Source organism: Cryptomeria japonica, chromosome 8 (assembly GCF_030272615.1).
Source record: "Cryptomeria japonica chromosome 8, Sugi_1.0, whole genome shotgun sequence".
NCBI lineage: Eukaryota > Viridiplantae > Streptophyta > Pinopsida > Cupressales > Cupressaceae > Cryptomeria > Cryptomeria japonica.
In genome coordinates, this window is record NC_081412.1 from 573,789,406 (window position 1) to 573,809,403 (window position 19,998).

The window sequence follows — 19,998 nt, forward strand, 5'->3', positions numbered from 1 at the left end:
CCACTTCGATGGCTCCTTGGATAAGTATGATGGTGAAAACCTGGAAAACAAATGCCATTCGTAAAGGTTGTATCTCCATTGTCTTTCAAACTTGTTGCGATCACATCCATTGCATCCACTCATACATCATATCTATCATGGCTTGATATTGATCTCGAATCAGGATTATTGCCTCATGTATCCTGTATCATGCTTTCACACTGACACCTAACTGGGGGCAACTTTTTAACCTAATTATGGGAGTGGATTTTCACAACTAGTGATTTGCCGAGTTACTCATTCAAAAAATCCCAAAATAATTCCAAAAACATTCATAAAATCTCAGAATAAGACCAAAAACATTTGAAAAATGTCCTAAAATAATTCTAGAAACTTTCTAAAACAAAACAAAAACCCAAAAACATGAGAAAACATCAAAATTAGTAAAAAACATTGCATTAAATTTGTTCCTTGTACACAAACATCAAGACAAACAAAAACAACACTTCAGCTACCTGAACAATGACCAACTATCAAATCAACAAACCATCAAATATCTGAGTAAAACATATGCAAGACTGTCTTGACAAGGATACTTCTTTCCTTACACCAACAAGACATGATGACATATCTCTCTGACAAGAAGATTCTATTTGGTTGATGGTCACTTGGTTAGATTACTACTTTTTGTATCAGGTTCTATGCTACTCCAGGATATCCAGAAGTGATTAGAGTGGCCAAGATGGTTCATGATATCTTTTTTTATTTTTCTTTTGTCTATAGATTGTTCCAATGAAGTTTTGGGGAAAATACTAATGGTATCTATGTGGGAAGCTCACTAATCTACGAGATCCTATGCAAAAATACAAGTCATGGATCACTATGACTTACTAACTACAATGTATACCTTGACCATATGCATATGAACCAGAATAGAGGGGAACCTTCCTTTTCTGCAATGTTTGTTTACAAGTGAATTTCTCAACCTTGGTTTTTGATACCTCGACCAAGATCGGTACTAATATGCTCGATGAGGAAATAAAGCATTATGAATAAGCCATGGATCACCATTTCATCTCATCTTCTTATATTGCATTCCTCTCATTCATTTTTTTATACGTACATTATAAATATATTTTGTAAGAATGCATATGAAATTGAATAGGGTTTCTATGAGAAAGCTAAGAAAAATCCCGATGGAGTACTTTGATACACATCACTCATTTTACATTATCATTTAGGCTTATTTTCATTGTGCATTTCATTTCCTCATACATCTATCATCTAGGATGATTACTATTATCCTATTTCATATTATCATTAAATTTATTTATCCTCATCTTGTTCCATATTCATCATTATAAGCTTATTAGGTGCATTCATATTAGTCAGTGCATTTCCTCATATAGGGTTACTATGATGCATTCATTATCATTTACATATTATTATTATCATTTTCATCACCTACACATATCATCATCAAACTCATCAAATATTATCATTTAATAAGTCTTATCATATAATTCATTATATCACATAATCTATCATTTATGTTGCAATTATCATCATTATTATTTCTTGTCATCATTAATACATCAATTAATATCATTCACATCATTTAGTGCATTCATCTATAAGCATCATACATCAACACTTTTCATTTAATCATTTTTATCAAAACTAACCCAATCATTTCATATCATTCATCACATTCATTATCATGTGACATTAATTACATCAAGTCATACATCGCAAAACAATATAAACATGTGCATCCACAACATCATAGAATCAATCAAATCATCTACATAAAGCATCATACCATAAATCTTAAAACATCGACATATCATACATAAGCATGATCATAGCATAAATCAAAACTCATCTACCCGACACAAAGATCATAGTAGACTTTGCAATAACCTGCATTAATATGTTAGTATCAACATCATAGCATAAAATCATACATCATCATATATAAAAATTATCTAAATCATCTACATCATCATAAACCACCCCTCATAGAACATGTAAAATAAATGCATAATCATAATCATATCAAGAATCCAACACATATCATGCATATAACCACATCATCATACATCCTGCATAAGAAAATCAAGGCATCACATGAAGTGTATCAAATCACCACCACAAAAAATGAAATCTCATCATCAACAACAAGCATACATGTATTAAAGTACAATGATGTCCATAATATTGACTACTAAGAGCCATCCAAGTATTAGTCTATAAATGTAACCAAAGGAAAAATACAAATCAAGTGGCACTATCACCAGATGTGGAAGAGCTAGCCCCGACTACAAATGGTCAACGGGGAGGACCCATGATACCCCAATACTCACTTCTCTCTATGACTACTCTAATCTAGCTCACCGCATCTGCGAATAACTCGTGGCCCTCTGACTATTGGGCACTGCCTACTCATACAAACCTCACTAGTAGTCAATCTCACGCCCGACCCACCACATCTCTCTCATCACCTCCATAGTAGGACCCTGTCCCTATACTTGCTCTAGCATACATATCATGTCTTGGGCCTATCTCAATTTGTCCATGGCGTCATCCCTCTCCCTCAAAACCACAGTCAAAAAAGCTCCTTGGGAAAACAACTGAATCTTCCTATTCACTATCTCTGCATCTCTATCATCTAACTCTACCTCTAGGGCACGAATCTGATCCTCCACAATGGTGAATCAGGCCTATAAATGCACTATCATCACCTCACATAGGTCTCCTTGTCCTCCTCCACCTGCTGCTCCTACACCCTCACCCATCTCTACACTTGTTTCTCTTTCTCCTGCACCCCCACCCATCTCTGCACTTATTGCTCCTGCTCCCTCACCCTCCACTCTCCCCCCTACTATTTCTGGTGCAAATTGTATTGGAGGACCCTTTATAAATCACACTATCCAACCACCCTTGCCTCTCCTCCCCTCAAATCCTCCTCCACCAAATCCATCTCCACCTCCTCCATCCCCTCCTCCATCTCCTCCTTCATGTAATCTCCTCCTCCTCCACCACCCCTATCTTGATGCCCGCTCATCCTCAAATGGTGGTACTGGATCTGCTAGATCTAAAATGCATGGTTAGAGATGTGCTACCAGGTACTATGCATACTCCTCAATGACCCCTATGTCTTCCACATCTTCTTTATAGGGCCATGGCCTTAGCTATAAGCTTCTAAACTCTACAAATGCCTGATCATAAGGCAACATAGGACCCCACTGACATTTCTCTCGCACTACCCAAGCATACTCTCCAGACCCTCGCGATATACCCTATGGCTAACCAAACTATCTCATAACATGACTTGGTAAATGTCTCTCAATGATATATGATGTGCGTCTGATCAAAAACTGAATCAAAAATAAATAAGGCATGGACTCGACATTGTCCTCCCATGGCTCACAATATAAATATGGGTGCTAGACCACTGTATCTAAGTCGTCCAAAGTGCATTGCCAATACTCTAGCTTCCCCAACTGGGGTTGTGTCAACATATCGCTATACATATACATGTAGGGCTGATCAATGGCCCTGAACCTCATGCAAACTAGTTGAGTAACAGGAAATTTCTCCCATGCCCAAATGTGCAATAAAGTAATACCAACCCCGAGTGAAGTAATACCATGGTAAACAACATCGTGCAAGTCATTGTACAAATGTGCCAAGATACATGGACCCCACACAAACTGGGTTCCCTCACTAGCCATCTGCTTAATAACCTATCCCCAATCGACAACCAACCCATGAGATCTCCGATCAGGACATAATAGCCCTCCAACAATCCCAAATAGGATCACAGGCAGTGGTTCATATAAATGTGCAATATCCTCCCAAGATACTGACTCGTCGTATACCTCTAGCTAAGGATATGGGAAGATCCATCACAATGCCACCTCCCTAACTAATTTATCATTAGTCACCAACTCTCTTGTGATGGGAATATGTAAGATCCTCCACATGTCCTCTAGATTCATGATCATCTCTTCCATTGGTAGATGGAAGGAGCAGGTCTCACTGTACCATCGCTCGACTACTGTAGTTAGTAGTTTGTGATTCGTATGAATCACAGGTAGATGCATCATGTCAAAAAGCCCAATCGAACATACACAATCGATCTATAGGTCGGTCAGTTGGTCATGTAGGCGCTGTAGGAAAGGATGTCTCTATCGCATCTGCAACACATGAATGTCCTACAAAAAATCAAATGACAATGTCAACCTCTTTGCTATGCACAATCTGCTCATACCTAGACTTCAACAGATACTTTTTCATCAAGTATCTCAAGTCTCAATAGGTAACTTGACTCCTATACACCTAGACTACAATAGACACTTACATCAATTGCCTGGTCTCAACAAGTACACTGATTCTCCAAAACACAACAAGCACACATCCACAACAAATTAACATCAACTATCATCATTTCAAAACCAACTGGGGCAATTGAACCTAACTAACCTACATAGTGACAAAAGCATTACAACACCTATCAACAGTGCTAAAAACACACATAAGTGTTATTTTGACTCACATAAGTGTTAAAACAGTCACCGCACAACCAAAAGCGCTACTTAGCACAACAAAAGATGTACAAAATAATGGTGGTGCTAAACTAACACATCCATAGTGCCAAAACATCAAAAGCATCAATAGCGCCAAAAATTAGAAAACAAAAGCGCTAAGCCTATCTTGCAAAAGTGCCACTTTAATGAAAGTGCTATAACTCCATGACAATAATCCCATATCGACATGATAGCATTACATTGGGTTACAAAAGTGCTAAAACATGGTTTTACCGCCTTTTTCTCAACAAAACTTTGATTAGCTAAAAAAGGCATTAAATGGGCTCAAATGACAAAAGTTAGAATTGGATTTATCGGGGGTCCATAGTCGGCTGGCTGCTGGTACCTCCAAATGTGCTTGAACCGATGATCTATGATAGGAAACACCATCTTCTCTGCAACATGATGCTCTAAAAGGGTCACTATCAAAGCTTTGGATCATTGTGGAGGAGTGTGCAAATGAGACCAATTTATCCCTTTTCACCTAAATATACCCTGCCCAACCCTACCCTTGCTTCACCCTACTCATCACCATGGACCCTGGGAACTTTTGAGGCTTGTTGTTTCTCAATTTTAACCCCATTTTTCTCTGTTCTTTCACCATTTAATGCAAATTCTTCTACTCTATCATTCTCCCTATTCTTTGTAGCTTTTTGAGAGATCACTCAATTTTTTTGACATTTTCGGCCCATCTCTCGAGGGAACATACCATCCACTAACTAAAATCCTTGGGGCATTTTTCTCATGCCTCTCCATCATTCTTTAAAATGACGCGATAAACTGCACCGTCTCAAAGAGGGGCAAATGTAGACACATAAATCTATCCACTAATTAAATATTATTTTAATATTTATTTAATGCACTAATATTCCTCTAGTAATTAAATTCACATTTAATTAATTCATCTCAGACTATTCTTCTATTCTAGTTAAATAAATTTCATAAATTTATTTAATTACTAGCTATAGTCCAAATATTAAATAAATTAATAAATTTATTTAATTCCCCATTTCCTCTCATTTAAATAAATTAATATTTATTTAAAAACCACAAATCAAAACCCTATTTTAAATAAATAAATATTTATTTAAAAGCCCCATCCACTTTCATTCTCCTACAAATGCAAGTTGCAACAGCTATTTTAATTAAATAAATCATTTAATCAAAAGGCCTATTTATCCTCACCCACTTGCCAAGCCCACTTACTCACTAACCTTCTTCTAGGTTCTTCTAAGCCCTTCTAAATTAGCCTAAACCCCCTTCTAATCACTTACACAATCCTAATCCTAAAATCCCCCCACTTGCATTCTCCTACAAATCCACTTGCCCACTAATCCCTTCTTCTAGAATATTCTAATCCATTATAATTAGCCTAATTCCATTGTAAACATTTGGACATTCCTTAAGAAGGGGTCACTTCTCAAAAACATACAAAGTCTTCATAAAGCGTTAAAGGCTTTATTTCTTCAACAAGTCAACCTCCAAAATCTTCCATAGCATGTAAGGCTGTTACATAGCCATTAATGGTTAACTCACCTTTGGCCCTTAGTTAGAGACTATCTCTCTAACTTAACCATCCTTTTAACCCATGGGTCTCTTGAAGCATTCATTGCTTTGACCATGGTTATCCCTTTAACGCTTGCACAAGAGTTTATCCTTTGGATAAAAGCTTTATCCATTAACTTAAATCTAATGAGACCCCCTATGGTAACCATCGTGTCTTCTCAGACATTTAATGCCTCTTCCCTTTCCTCTCAAGCCCTCTCATGTTTCCACTTGTCACCATTGCAATGGTGGAAGTTGCAAACATGGATTGAGGATCATGCCTCTCTCATGCAATCATAGCCCTCCATAAGCCAAGTCAATCTTGACCCTCCAATTCACTATTTTGCCTATAAAAGGAGCCTCATTCCTCAAGCAAAGGAGGAATTTTTTTTTAGCATTGTTATTATACTTGCATAGACATTTACACTTAAGCTTTCTCATAGTAACATTACTCTTTTGCATTAGCATAGCAATAGGAGTTCATATTCAACCATTTCAATATGCCATTTGACATCCATGGCTTCATGCTAAGCTGAGAGCTACACTCACATTTGGATCTTGGAGAGGAGAAGAACAAGGGAGAGCTATCAAGAAACATGGGAGAATTTTAGGGAGTTTCTTGTTACTTTTCTTTTGTTTATGCTTCATTTTGTATGCTTAATCTCTTTTGATATGCATTTTGGAGGTTTTGGGTTCATTTGTTTTAGTTTTGGTTGGAAACTAATATATTGACTCTTAAGATTTGTTTGTGACTATGTCCCCTTTTCAGTGCATTACCTTCTATTAATTAAATAGATTTTTATTTATTTAATTAATTCATTTATCCTCTTCTAGCCATTCCTTATTTAAATAAATATTTTTATTTATTTAAATTATCCTTTCCCTAAATTAAATAAATATTTGATTTATTTAATTGGTCCCACTTACTCTATTAATTAAATGTATTTTTATTAATTTAATTAATTCATTATCTTTTTGCCTCCATGACACTTTCCATTTATCTCTTGATTTTATCCTAAGTACCCCCTTCTTATTTTATTATTTCCTCTACCCACCCTTTAATCCTAGTTGAGCATTTATCCTTTCATCTCTTAATCCTATCCCTCCATTTTCTAAGGTGTTCTCTATATAAGAGGATTCTTTTATCCTTTCATAACCTTAATCAGTGATCAATCAATCGTCATGTGATCAAGCAACTTCACAACCACAATTTGTTCGTTGTTGAAATATTGTGCACACATTCTAAAAGCAATCATATCAAACAAGATAAATGGAGATCAAATTCTACCAAGCATGTGAATGGTATAATTTTTCTATTTTGTTGTGATTTTCATATTTTAGGTTCTTCATTGGTGTATGATGGATTCTTGATTGTAGAACTAGGGTTTATGAGGTTGGATCTTTGTTGGTTTTACAATATTTTAACATTCTATTTTCAGTGTATACATTATGGACTGAGAAAAGGTTAGGAAACAAGAGGAGAATAAAAGACCTTAGATATGGCACTAATTTGAGCCATATTAGGCATAATTAGGGCATAAATGGAAAGACCATCAAAGTGAGACCCAAATGAGCATGACATTGTACAAGGACATAGTTTACGACACACAAAAACTTCGAAAAGGTTTTTAATTTTCAAGGCCTTTAGATCCTTTTCTCCAATGTGGCCAAGTTGCTAGTTTCATAATATAGTCTTATCTTTAGGTTCCTTTTCTTAAGAAGAAAGAGTGCCCTTAGCTACTCTAATCCATGACCATCTATTGAAGGTGAAAGACCCACCTCTTACAATGAAGTATTCATAAATTTAATTTTTATAGATATACTATTGCACTCAACAATGTATGCATTAAACTTACATATTATGCCAAATTTGACACCACTAGTAATCACCATAGTAGCTCTGACCATTTTGCATCTTGCATAAAAAAGACTACATGCACACCCATGTCTATTAGTTTGTTCACATATAGTAAATTTTATGCTAGTCTAGGGATATGCAACACACCATTATTCTTTGTAATTCTACCATAAAGAAATTTGATTCTAACTTTACCATAGCTAAAAAATATCTAAATAAGAATTATCACCCAAGTACACCTTACCTCCACCAAAGTTTTCTTATTCTAAAAAACAATCTCTATTAGAGGTCATATGATAAGATGCACCTAAGTTGGTTAACCATGCATCATTACCTACATGAGTGGACAAAGCTACAATGAATGCATCACCATCTTCCTTCTTAGACTTAGAATCATAATCAAATTTCTTCTTTTTCTTCTTCTTTTCTTCTATGCACTCCTTATGGAAGTGTCTAGGCTTACTGCAATTCTAACAAATAAACTTGGACTTTCTAGGATATTTGTATCTCCCCTTAGTTTTGGGTTTACTATTCTTCTCATTCTTCTTGTGTTTTTACTTTTGTCTCCCATGAACACTTAAAGTCTCCTTAGCATTGATGGATACCTTCCTCCTCACCTCTTGAAAAATAAAAGAACCTACCACATCTTTAGGTTTCAAAATAACAAAACTATTGTTAATATTCATAATAAGAGAATCCCATGAATCAAGCAAAGAAAAAAGTAAGATCTAATGACACCAAGAGTTGCGAATTAAACCACCAACATATTGAATGCTTCTAGGTTCTCTTTAATTTGTCCATCCTCTTCCATTCTCAAGGCATACAATTTCTTCCTTGAGAAAATTTTAATCATTAAAGATTGGCCTTAATGCATCTCACCAAGTTTCTTCCATAGATTCCTTGTAGAGGACTATTCATGGATATTGATTAAAGTATATTCTACCAAGCACAATTTGATTAGACCCTTTGCTTTACAATACATAGCATCATACTAATTAGACACAATTGGAATTGTAGGTTAGAAGACATTATCATCAATAGAATCCCATATATCTCAATCTATTAATAGATTATTCATATCTTGCTTTCACATCTCAAAATTATTTCCAAAAAAATGTCCATTTCTATTATCTATGTTGAACTTGCCATCTAAACGTTTCTACAACAAGATCACAAAGAGTGTTCTAGACAAGATCCCACTCAAATTTGGATCAGCTCAAAAAACCCAACTACCCACAACTGAAACTAAAGGTGATCAAGTTTTGATACCACTTGAAAGGAAGTTAAGGTAGTGGAACAACTTCCTACACTAATCTTGAGAGGAGAGATATGCAAAACTTTTAAGATCTTTATAATAGTAACATAAACTTAACATTAATAACATGCATACCCCAATAAAATGATTTACATGAGGAAAACCCTTTAGGAGAAAAAATCCACATTCCAAAAGCTACCCAATATATTATTCAAAAATCAACAAAAAATTACAATATACTTATAGAGAGAGCTTCTCACAAGAGTATCACCATCCAAAGATATAGAGGTAATTCAATAGATATAACTCTTACATACTACCTCCATCTCTTGCACCTAATATGTAGGAGATACAATACATGAAACTATCAAATGATATTACAAAAGCAAGAGTTAGAACCACCCAAACAGTGGCACCTAACTTATCTCCAATCGAAGATTCCATGTGTTGTATAAAAAAAAACACTAACATGTGTAGCACCCTTTTATAGTTCATTTATGTGTCCAATATGTGTTTGTATTAAAAAATTTAAGAGACCCAACTTGTGGAGGCCATAACTTTTAATGTGAGTTTTCTATTGATGGACCATTTTAGAATACCCCTCCTATTTGTAGTTTTGACATGTGGATATCTTGTAATGTTGCAAACTTATTTTTGGAGATGTTCAGTTATGCATAGGTTCTTTTCTCTTAGGTTCCTAATCTATGTTCTTCTTCAGTGTGCATTTGATGCTCCTTGCGGATTATGATGTCCTTGGACTATCAATGATTGTGTGATTACCTAGTGATGCATGTAATCTTTGTGTCTAATTCATTATGATCACTTGATGTGCTCATGTGTTATTGTATTTTATGTGATGAGAGTGAAATGATATTTTACTCAATGTTAATCATGCTTTAAGTTAATGACAATGATATTGATTAAATGTTAGTTTAATGTGACTTTGACATTTAAAATATATTTTAAGATAGATTAATGATGTGAGTTAAGTTACTAATATTTGAGATATTGATGTGGATGTTAGAACTAAGTGATGATGTATGTTAATTTAGATAAATGCAATTAATTAACATTATGTAATATTTTATGTGCTTCATCTCTTTATATATTATTAAGGAAATTTTATGTGCTTTGGCTCTTTAAATCTGCATGCATAGGTATCCTTTATATTTATTGAGTGGTTGCAGGTACCAAGTATCAACTCCACCTCGCTTCACAAATTTGAGCTTACCCTCACTAACAGTGGTTAACGAGAGATAACACATTGGCCAAATTGTCACTAAACCATACCCATCATACTATATTGAGTATAATTTACTAGGTGAATACTAGTACAAACTCAGATACCATGTTTGATAATGTTTATAATACCTTGAATCTCTTTTGTGGTTGACCAGTAAAGAGTACTTGCACATTTGTATTTAATTGTATTTTATCATCAATTTTAATTGTGAAAATTAATTCTAATGATTTTAATTTGAATTTCATAATTGGAAATCAAATATGTCTTATGTGTATTTATTTTATTAGCATTTGCATAATTAGGGTGTATGGATGATTTTGGGAAATCAAAATATTATTTCCTTTTATTATTTTTATTAATTTTCAAAAAGTAATTTGTCAGTGGGGTTTTAATTGAGTAAATTAGAATATTTTTCCAATTACTTTTATTTGATATTTTTGAGCTCTCAAAACCCTCCTTACACTTGATTTTTAGAATGGAGATTTTGGAGTGGATTCTTGGAGAAATTTTGTTGGTGGTGTTTTGTTGGATTAGTAATGGCAATAAATTCATTTTGCTCCATTAATTTGAGCCTTCTTTGTGGGTTTTGAGAGGTTTTATCTTTAATGTTTTGTGAAAAATTGAGGCAAGAAGATCATAAATTTCTTTATGTTTTAATATTTTCAATTTTAATGATATGTTTGATGAGTGTATGTTATTAAGGGTTAGTTAGTCCCTTTTGTGTTTTGAGAAATGCCTTCTAGTATGATGATCTCCTCAATGTTTTCTTCCTTCTTAGCATGGTAGGTTAGTGGCTCTTAGGTGACCCTATTTTCTCTTGTGTGCTTCTTAGAGATGTAACTGAGTAATCTACCTGATTTAACTTGAGTGTCTTTGGCTTAACTCTTATTGAGTATTGTATGTGTACTATGTGAGTTATTCTTTGATGATAAAGAATGAAATGCATCACGTTCACAAGATGTTAAAAAATGTTGACATGATTGCTTCTTTTATTGTACATCTACCCTTGTGAGAATGCATGGTTGCATATGTGAAATGAAGTACTCATGAATGAAGGACATGTGAATTATCATAATAGATCAGTTGGGTCAATGAACTACTTCCCCAAACTTGCATTATTCATTGTATTCACAAGAAAACCTGTGTCTTATTGTCTTGTGTCATTGTGAAGCGGTTGAATTAGTCCATTTGCATCACATTTATCTTACATTTGTGGCTCATGATTTATTGTTGACCCTACCCTACATAAGGGTTGTGATTGAGTTAGTAATGTGCATCATGCATCATAATAACTTTGTGTAGATGTGGCCTAGTGATTTTATTACATTGACCTTATTTGGTATGTGGATATGATTATATCATAGCCTATGGTAGTGTTTCGTGATATTTGTGCATGTCCCTTGTGTGGGTAATTCTTGTATGGATGAATGATCCTATATAAGTTAACATTAAAACTACCCTCGTATTGAAATGATAATGTACCTTGATTAAGCCTCATTTGGGAATCCATAATAAATGTGATCATGTGTATCATAAACTTGTAATTGTAACTCTCCTTGTGAATGTGGTGCTCTAAGTGAGTTTGGTACACACATTAAGTGTGCCACTGTGGATGTGTTAGAAAAACCCCTATAATTGTCTCCTTTCTTAATGAGTTGATTGTATTAAATTTCATCACATTTAAATGGTAAGCATTTGCAAGTTGAGTAGAGTGCATAGTTGTGTGCTTCAGTGCTTAAATATTGCATAGTATTAGAGTCATAGATGACTCATCTACATCATGTGTTTGGGTATGCTCTCTAATATACTTGGGATGCTATATTATTGGGTGTAATGTATCAGATACTCTCTTAAATGTGGCTAATATTAGTCACTCTGTTATGTGGAAGTGTTTCATGCTTGATGATTTATTTTGGTTATTGTTGAAATGTTCCACATGTTGTAAGGACTAGCATTGATTTTTATTCTTATTTTCTTATGTCTAGTTTAGTTGCCAAACTCTCCTATTTATCTATTTTGTGACCCTTGGTCACACTTGACTTATTGTTGAAATTGCATGAATTCTTATGATTTAGTGTTGAATTTGATAATCTTCCCTCTTGGGTGTTCCTTTTTAAGTATCATGGTGGCTATTCCAAATGTTTGAAATTATTGGTCTTGAGTTATGTTAAGTGTTGTTCTCTATCATGTTCACTATGAATTATCGCTAATAACATGTGCAAGTGAGTACTTTGCAAAGAATGTACTATATATGTATGTAGTGCTATTTAGTGTAATGGTCAGATTAGAGTATCTTCATTTTTTATGTGTATGAACTCTTTTGAGTTGTGTGTAAATAATTATAAAATGTATTACTAAATCATAGGTTTTTGCATAGTAATGCATTAGTTAAAGTTGTGTTGAATTGTGAATTCTCTACCCATTGTGAAATTAAATGTATACATTATGTAATAATTGATTGGTCTGAATGCCACATGCTCATTCATTCATGAAGTGTATTTAGATATACTTGAATGTGCTTGTTATATTATTGTAAAATCTCATGATCTAGTTGGTAAAATCATGTGTCTTCAACATGTCTAATTTTTATTGATATTAGATAGTTGGGTGTGACTTAATTCACCAGCAACACTTTCTTTTGTTTGGGTAGTCTTGAGACCATATCTTTAGTATTTTGGAACCTATTATTTGTATATTAGTTACTATAATTATATATGTATCTATCTCTTGTTGGACTACCCATCAAGGTAGGCCCTGTGATTGGAGAAGATTTCCGTAGTAGCCTTCAGGTATTCCTAGCTTAAGGATGGAAGAGGATGTAGTCCTTGTGTGATACATTGGATATTCTATGTGAGTTCCTTGTTAGTGCATGATGTTGATCCTTGTGGAGATTCCTTATCACCCTTTTTGATCATGAATTCATGATCAATTTGGGTGGTTTAATAATATTTTGGTCATAGTTGACCTTGAAAATAACCTAAAATCATGTTTTTCTCCTGTGCCTAGTGTTTAGTGTGTTGTCATCCTAGAGGATCTTGGGGTTGTTGAGCCTTCTTAGTGTGACAACCACTTTTTCTGAGAGGTAGTTTCCATATTCATGCCTCATTTAAGCACTATGTTGCCCCTAATTCTCAAATAGAAACATATTTTTTGAGGAAATCCTTACCAATATATAACAATATTTGAGGAACTGAGAGCTTTTGTAGGAAGCATTCACTTAATGATAATAATGGTACTTTTCAGTCTTGTGGGATTAGTTTTTTTTCCCTAACTTTTGGTTTATATCCCTAAGGGTTAAGTGTCTTTGTCTAAGAAGAGACCATAGCTAGTTCAATTTTGTGTTTTGTTGCCTCATAAAGAGTTGAAGTGGTAGGATTTATGTTGTTCTTAGTTGAGTTTGTGGCTAGATGAATTTTAAAACACCTATGGTAGTCTTGGGGTAGGAATTTGAGGTTGTTGATGCCTTGTTGATTGTGTGTTTGTTCCCTAATTTACTTACAATGGCAATTGGTGAGAGTTGTGGTCTAAACTTTGAGAGAGATAAATGGTTATTCTTGTGTGATTGTCGTGTTGGAAGGATTTGTTAGAAGCATTAGCATGTATGGTTGTTATTGATGTCAAACCTTGTTATTCGGATGGATATTGGTCTGGATATGTATTGTCAGACCTTGGTTATCTGGATAGAGTTTTATGTGGATACTCTTTTGGTGTTGGTTGTGATATCCTATACTTGGGGTGGTTCGGAAAGCTTTTAGTGCCCTTCAGATATGTTATTAATTGCATTGCGGTTTGGTGGATCATGTTCTTTTGGTCCAGATATGTGCTCGAAGATGTGTTGAGGTGATTATTTGGGTCTCACTTTGGCTTGTGGAGATTCACATGAAGCATTTTGCACCGAAAGTGGTTATGTGGCCAACTAGTTGATTATATCTACACATTATGCTTAATTTCTAATGTCTTTTGGGATATGTGTTAATGTATGTGGGTTGTCAAATTGTTTATGGGATGATGTATTATGATATATTTTGGTTCCCTCTTTCTCCTGGAGTGGACCCATTAAGTATTTTTGGTTTGGGTGGCTTATTTTGTCTTGGCTGACCCTTGTTTAAGATTTCAATGTTGTATCTCATATTTAAGATGTGTGAAAGAATGATTTGAGTATGTATGAGAAGCGAATTGTGTGAGAAGTGTATGAAAATGATTTGCAAGCATATTTGAGTTTGTGGTGATGCGAAAGATAGTTTGGGAAGAGCTTTGAAGTTGATATATTCTACTAGACACAATGTTGTGATAGTGAAGATTGTCAGATATGTTTGCCATTTTTTTGTCACTTGATTACTGTTCATGGACAATTTCATGATTAGTAGAATCATTCTCAATTTTAGTTCAACTATTTCATTCATTGTTGATTGATAGTGGGTGCTTTGGCAACAATTTGTATCTTGTCTTGAAGAAGTGTTCTTCAGTTGCACAAGTCCATTGTATGTTTCTTAAGGTTGTGTGCCTTAGTTCTGCAAGTCCTTCAGGTATTGGTGCTCCTTGGCTATAAGCCTAAAAATTTGTAAACATTGTCATTATATTGTGAGTTAGATTCTCACTATCGTTTTTCCCCATTTGGGTTTTCCACATATATCTGGTGTTCATGTGTTTCTGTTTGATGTGTTTATAATTAAAGTGATAATATTGAATAAGTTTATTAATAAAAATTTTAAAAGTTTTGAATTGATTCACCCCCCTCTTAGTTCTAGTGGGTGTTCAACAATTGGTATTAGAGCAAGTTTCCTCTGTGGAAAACTTAACTGCTTGAGGTAGATCTAAAGATGGTGTGAGACTTTCATGTTAAAGCTCCAATGTTTGATGGAACTAGCTAAAACTATTGGAAGGAAAAAATGGAATCATATTTGAAAGCATTGTAGAATGGAATCTGGGAGATTATCCAGACTAGTTAGCAACAACCTCCTAATGGACCATCAACTCTGGATGAGATTAAGGATCAAGAAACAAATGCAAAGGCTAGAACAATTTTGATCAACTGTCTTAGTGATGAAGTTTGTAGCAAAGTCAAAGGAATGAAAGAAGCTAAGGGAATCTGGAATGAGTTTTATGAATGTGACTTGAAGACATAACAAGCAAGACTCTTGAACCTAAAGTAGAAGTTTGAAGGTTTCAAAATGTTTGATGATGAGATTGTTGAGAGTTACATACATAGAGTAACTGATATAGTGGAATGCTTGAAAAAAGTGATGTTATCAGAAAGATCTTGTTTACTTTGAGAGAACCTTATAAACCAAAGAAGTGCGTAATTGAAGAATGTCATGATCTGAAGAACTACACAATTGATTAACTTATTGGTACATTGTCTGCCTATGAGATTGGTGAGATGGAAGATACAAAGTCCTATTGAAGAGAAGCTACATTTACTGTTTCAAAGATATAAGGAGATGAACCAAAACTGAGTGAAAACCTGGATGAGATAGAAGCAAACTTTGTGAGAAGGATAAAGTGAGAAATTGGGAAGTACAAAGACAAGTTACCCTTGAAATGTTTTAATTGTGGAAGAATGTGTCATTATTCTTCAAAATATACACATAAATAAGATTATATAAAGTCAGAGGATGATGAAAATAAAAGTAGGCTTAGAAAAAATGACTTTAAGAAAAGAATGGATGATAAAGGGAAAAGGAGTTTGTATTGTTCTAAAGCACACTCAACTGAAGAAGAAGATATTGAAAACTCACATAAAGAATCCCTATTTTTGGCAATTGAAGAGAAGTATCAGGAATGTATTGGAAGATCAGAAGAGAAGACTGCACTGCATGCTAAAATTGAACCTAGATCATGGGTCATTGATCCAGATGCTCAAATCACATGACCAAAGATAAAGACAAGTTTATTACCCTGAAGAAGTATGATGGTGGATCTGTAAAATTTGTGGGAGAGGAAGTTGCACTAATCTACGAGATAGGAAGTATCTCTATTGATGGTTAGCATAAAACTGATGGTGTTTATTATGTAGAGGGATTGAGACATAGTCTATTGAGTGCTAGTCAAATGTGCAATAGAGGGTATGAAGTTGTGTTCACAAAAACTAGATGTATGATTAGACAACGTAAAACTAGAAAATGTGTAGCATAAGGAATCATGACAAGTGGAAATATTTATTACACATAGGATAAAAATGGAAACCTATTTTATCTAAGCTATAGTAACGAATCCTGGTTATGGAAGAAGAGAATGGGGCATGTTAACTTTGACAACATGATATTGATCAATAATTTAAAAGTAGTGAGAGATTTACCAAGGATTATCAAACCTATTGACATTGTGTGTAAGAAATGTCAGTGAAATCAAACAAGGAGAAGTTTCAAGAAGGAGTATTCTACATCACACCCATTAGAGATAATTCACATAGACTTATGTGGACCTACAAGGACATGTGGAATCAATGGTGAAAGGTATTTTATGCTACTCATTGCTGATTTCTCTAGAATGAAATGGGTTACATTTTTAAGGGAAAAATATGAATCTTTGGAAAGATTTAAAGTTTTCAAGTCAATGGTCGAGAATTAGGTTGATGATAGAATCAAGTGTTTGAGATTTTATAGAGGTGGAGAATTTAATTCAAATGAGTTTGACAATTTTTGTGAGAGGTATGGGATTAGGAGACATATTTCTACTCTGAGAACCCCTCAATACAATGGCATGGTAAAAAGGAAGAACAAAACTATTATTGAAATGGCTCAAACTATGATTAAAGATGCTAACTTGACTAACATTTATTAGAAAGAAGTTGTGTATACTACTGTTTATATTCTTAACAAATTTTGGATAAGGATAAATCATACAAAGACACATTATGAGTTATGGTATGGAAGACCACCTACTCTAAAGTTTTCAGAATGTTTAGAAGAAAGTGTTCTATCAGAATAGATGAGAATGATTTTGGAAAGTATGATACCAGAGCTGACAAATGTATATTCTTGGGATATACAACAAACAAGGCTTACCAGTGCTACAATAAAAGATTGAACAAGATAGTGGAGAGTACCTGTTGATCCCCAATTAGGTTTGAAGACCTGAAGTGAGGCATTTGGGAAGTTCCATATGGGTGGGGCCTATTGCATCCTATGGAATGACCTCTGATATTTTAGAAGATAACTCTTCATTATTTAGAAAGGGAGGTTGAAAAGGGAAAGAAGGCATCCTAAACCTAACCCTATCTAATAATAGAAAATAAACTCAGAAAAGTAGGGAGATCTTCATAAACACTTACAGACAATGGGTAACTAAGACTGACCATTGAGTGGATGAGGCACAACACATCACAATCCCTTTAATATTAAGAAAATAATAGGGAATATGAAGTAAATCTAACATAAAATACAATATTCCAATCCAATATATGGCTCGGGCATTTGTAGAGGCAGAGCTCAATAGACAATCTTATGATTCTAAATATGACCCTTTTTAGTTTTTCAAGAGTCCAGTATAATCTAGAATTTATTTTATGTGTACAAAGGGCTGTGACCTATGCACATATTAGCACATAACATTATTAAGAACATCAGAGAAAGGCAACATGACATAGTTTTATATTTAGAATAATATTAAGGCTCAACTGTCGATTTTATGATTTTACAAAACCAAACCAGATCACTTGATCAAGTTATCAGTTTTACAAAAATATTTCAAAATTTTTTGATCACTTGTATAGAGGTCCTATCTGTTTCAGAAGCTAATACATTTTGAGTTTTCAATATCTGACCTAAAACTTGGAAGAAAATAAGATCCGATCAAATCATATTCTTTTTTGAAGAAAAATTGATGTTTAATCATCCTCTGTCTCTAGCTTTTATAGCCTCTTCTATTGTAGGGAAGATAAGATTTTCTTTTCACTATAATTCAAAAAAATTTGATTTGAAATGATAATATCTAGCCACTTTCACACTATAAGGTTGTGAGTTACAAATTTTCACAAATCCTTTGCATGTCGGGCATGTAGGTTGTGTCGTGTTTCTGTATCAGATTTTGGGAGCCTCAAACTCTGCATGGACTTCCTCAATAGACTTGTAGACATCACTAGGAAATGTCAAGGCTGGAACTTGACCACCCACCATATGTGGTGTGCCATTTGAGAATCGAGAAGCTCCCTATATTGTATGATCTCTTTCCTCCATCAGGCCAACATGTGGTGGGTTATCAAAAAGAAGATGGAGAAGTAAAGTTTTTGTTCGCAGAGACACACAAAATCATAGTGTGTCCTATTTGGTCTGCCATGCAATAAGGAACAAAGCTATCGATTTCAAAGACTGACCTCTATAAAAGGTTTTATATTTCTGGCAATTCACAGGGGACTAATCCCAAAATCTCCGATTTTGTAGACCAGCACCTTAGACACTTCCGATTGGATTGATGAACTTTGCTGCAAAGAGTCTGAAAAATATGCATACTCCAAATTTTTTTGAAGAACAAAGCTCTTGCCACAATAAACAGCCATGAAATATTTTACATGAAAATTTTGAAACTTTGCAAAAAATGTACTCTTACCATACCACAACTTAGAAAAGTTGAATGTTAATTGGAAACACTTAAAGTATACATCAACAAAAGCTGTCCAAAAGAAAGGGGGGCACTTAAACCAAAATTTTGTCATGGAAGGGAGGATAAAATATGACATAAGATGAAAGAAAATGTTAATGGTAATAATATTTTTTACGATATGAATTAGGTTTCTCTTTTTGAGGCCCTTAAATTGTGATAATAAATACTCAAAATTTCAGAAAGCCATAAGTTATGGTGAGCTGCCCTATTACTCATGTATTTTCATTGTGATTAGTTTATTTTTCCTTATATGAAGATAGACAAAGTAATAAATGCTGGTATATCTATGTGATTGGACCTATCCTCCTAAACCTAACCGGATAAAGCCTTTCTGCTAGATGGACAAGGATATCACTCCGGTCCCCTTCAAACATTACTCTACTGCTAGATAGTCATCTATAGCCTTGATAGAGTTATCCATATCACCTCTTTTACCTTTTGATAAATTTAAATTTATTTCTTCTCTTTCTACTTCCTCTTTTTATACTATAAAGAGGTTGGGTGTCTGAGTGGTAGCAGGAGTGGCCTTTAGATTTTTCACTTATCCCGAGAAGTATTAAATTGCCACCTCATCATTCATGGAGGTATTAAATGTAATATTATCATGTGAATCATATGGGAACACTACCTATACATGATAAGACATTCTAAAAGATTACATATCATTATAATCACGAGTTAAGAATGACAACAAGATCATCACGGATTTTATACCGTAAAAGATAATATTAAAACATTAATACTCACTTTGCCTAAGGCATATAATTTACATCATCCCTTGTCACCAAACAATAGAATGTTAACTCTTAGTGCCCACTATCCTTGGGGATTTTTCTAGACGTCATCCAATTCTCAATAGAATCTAATAAAATAAAATGCCCTAATAAATCCTACTCGTGTAAGCAGTGCAATCATCTATAAAATG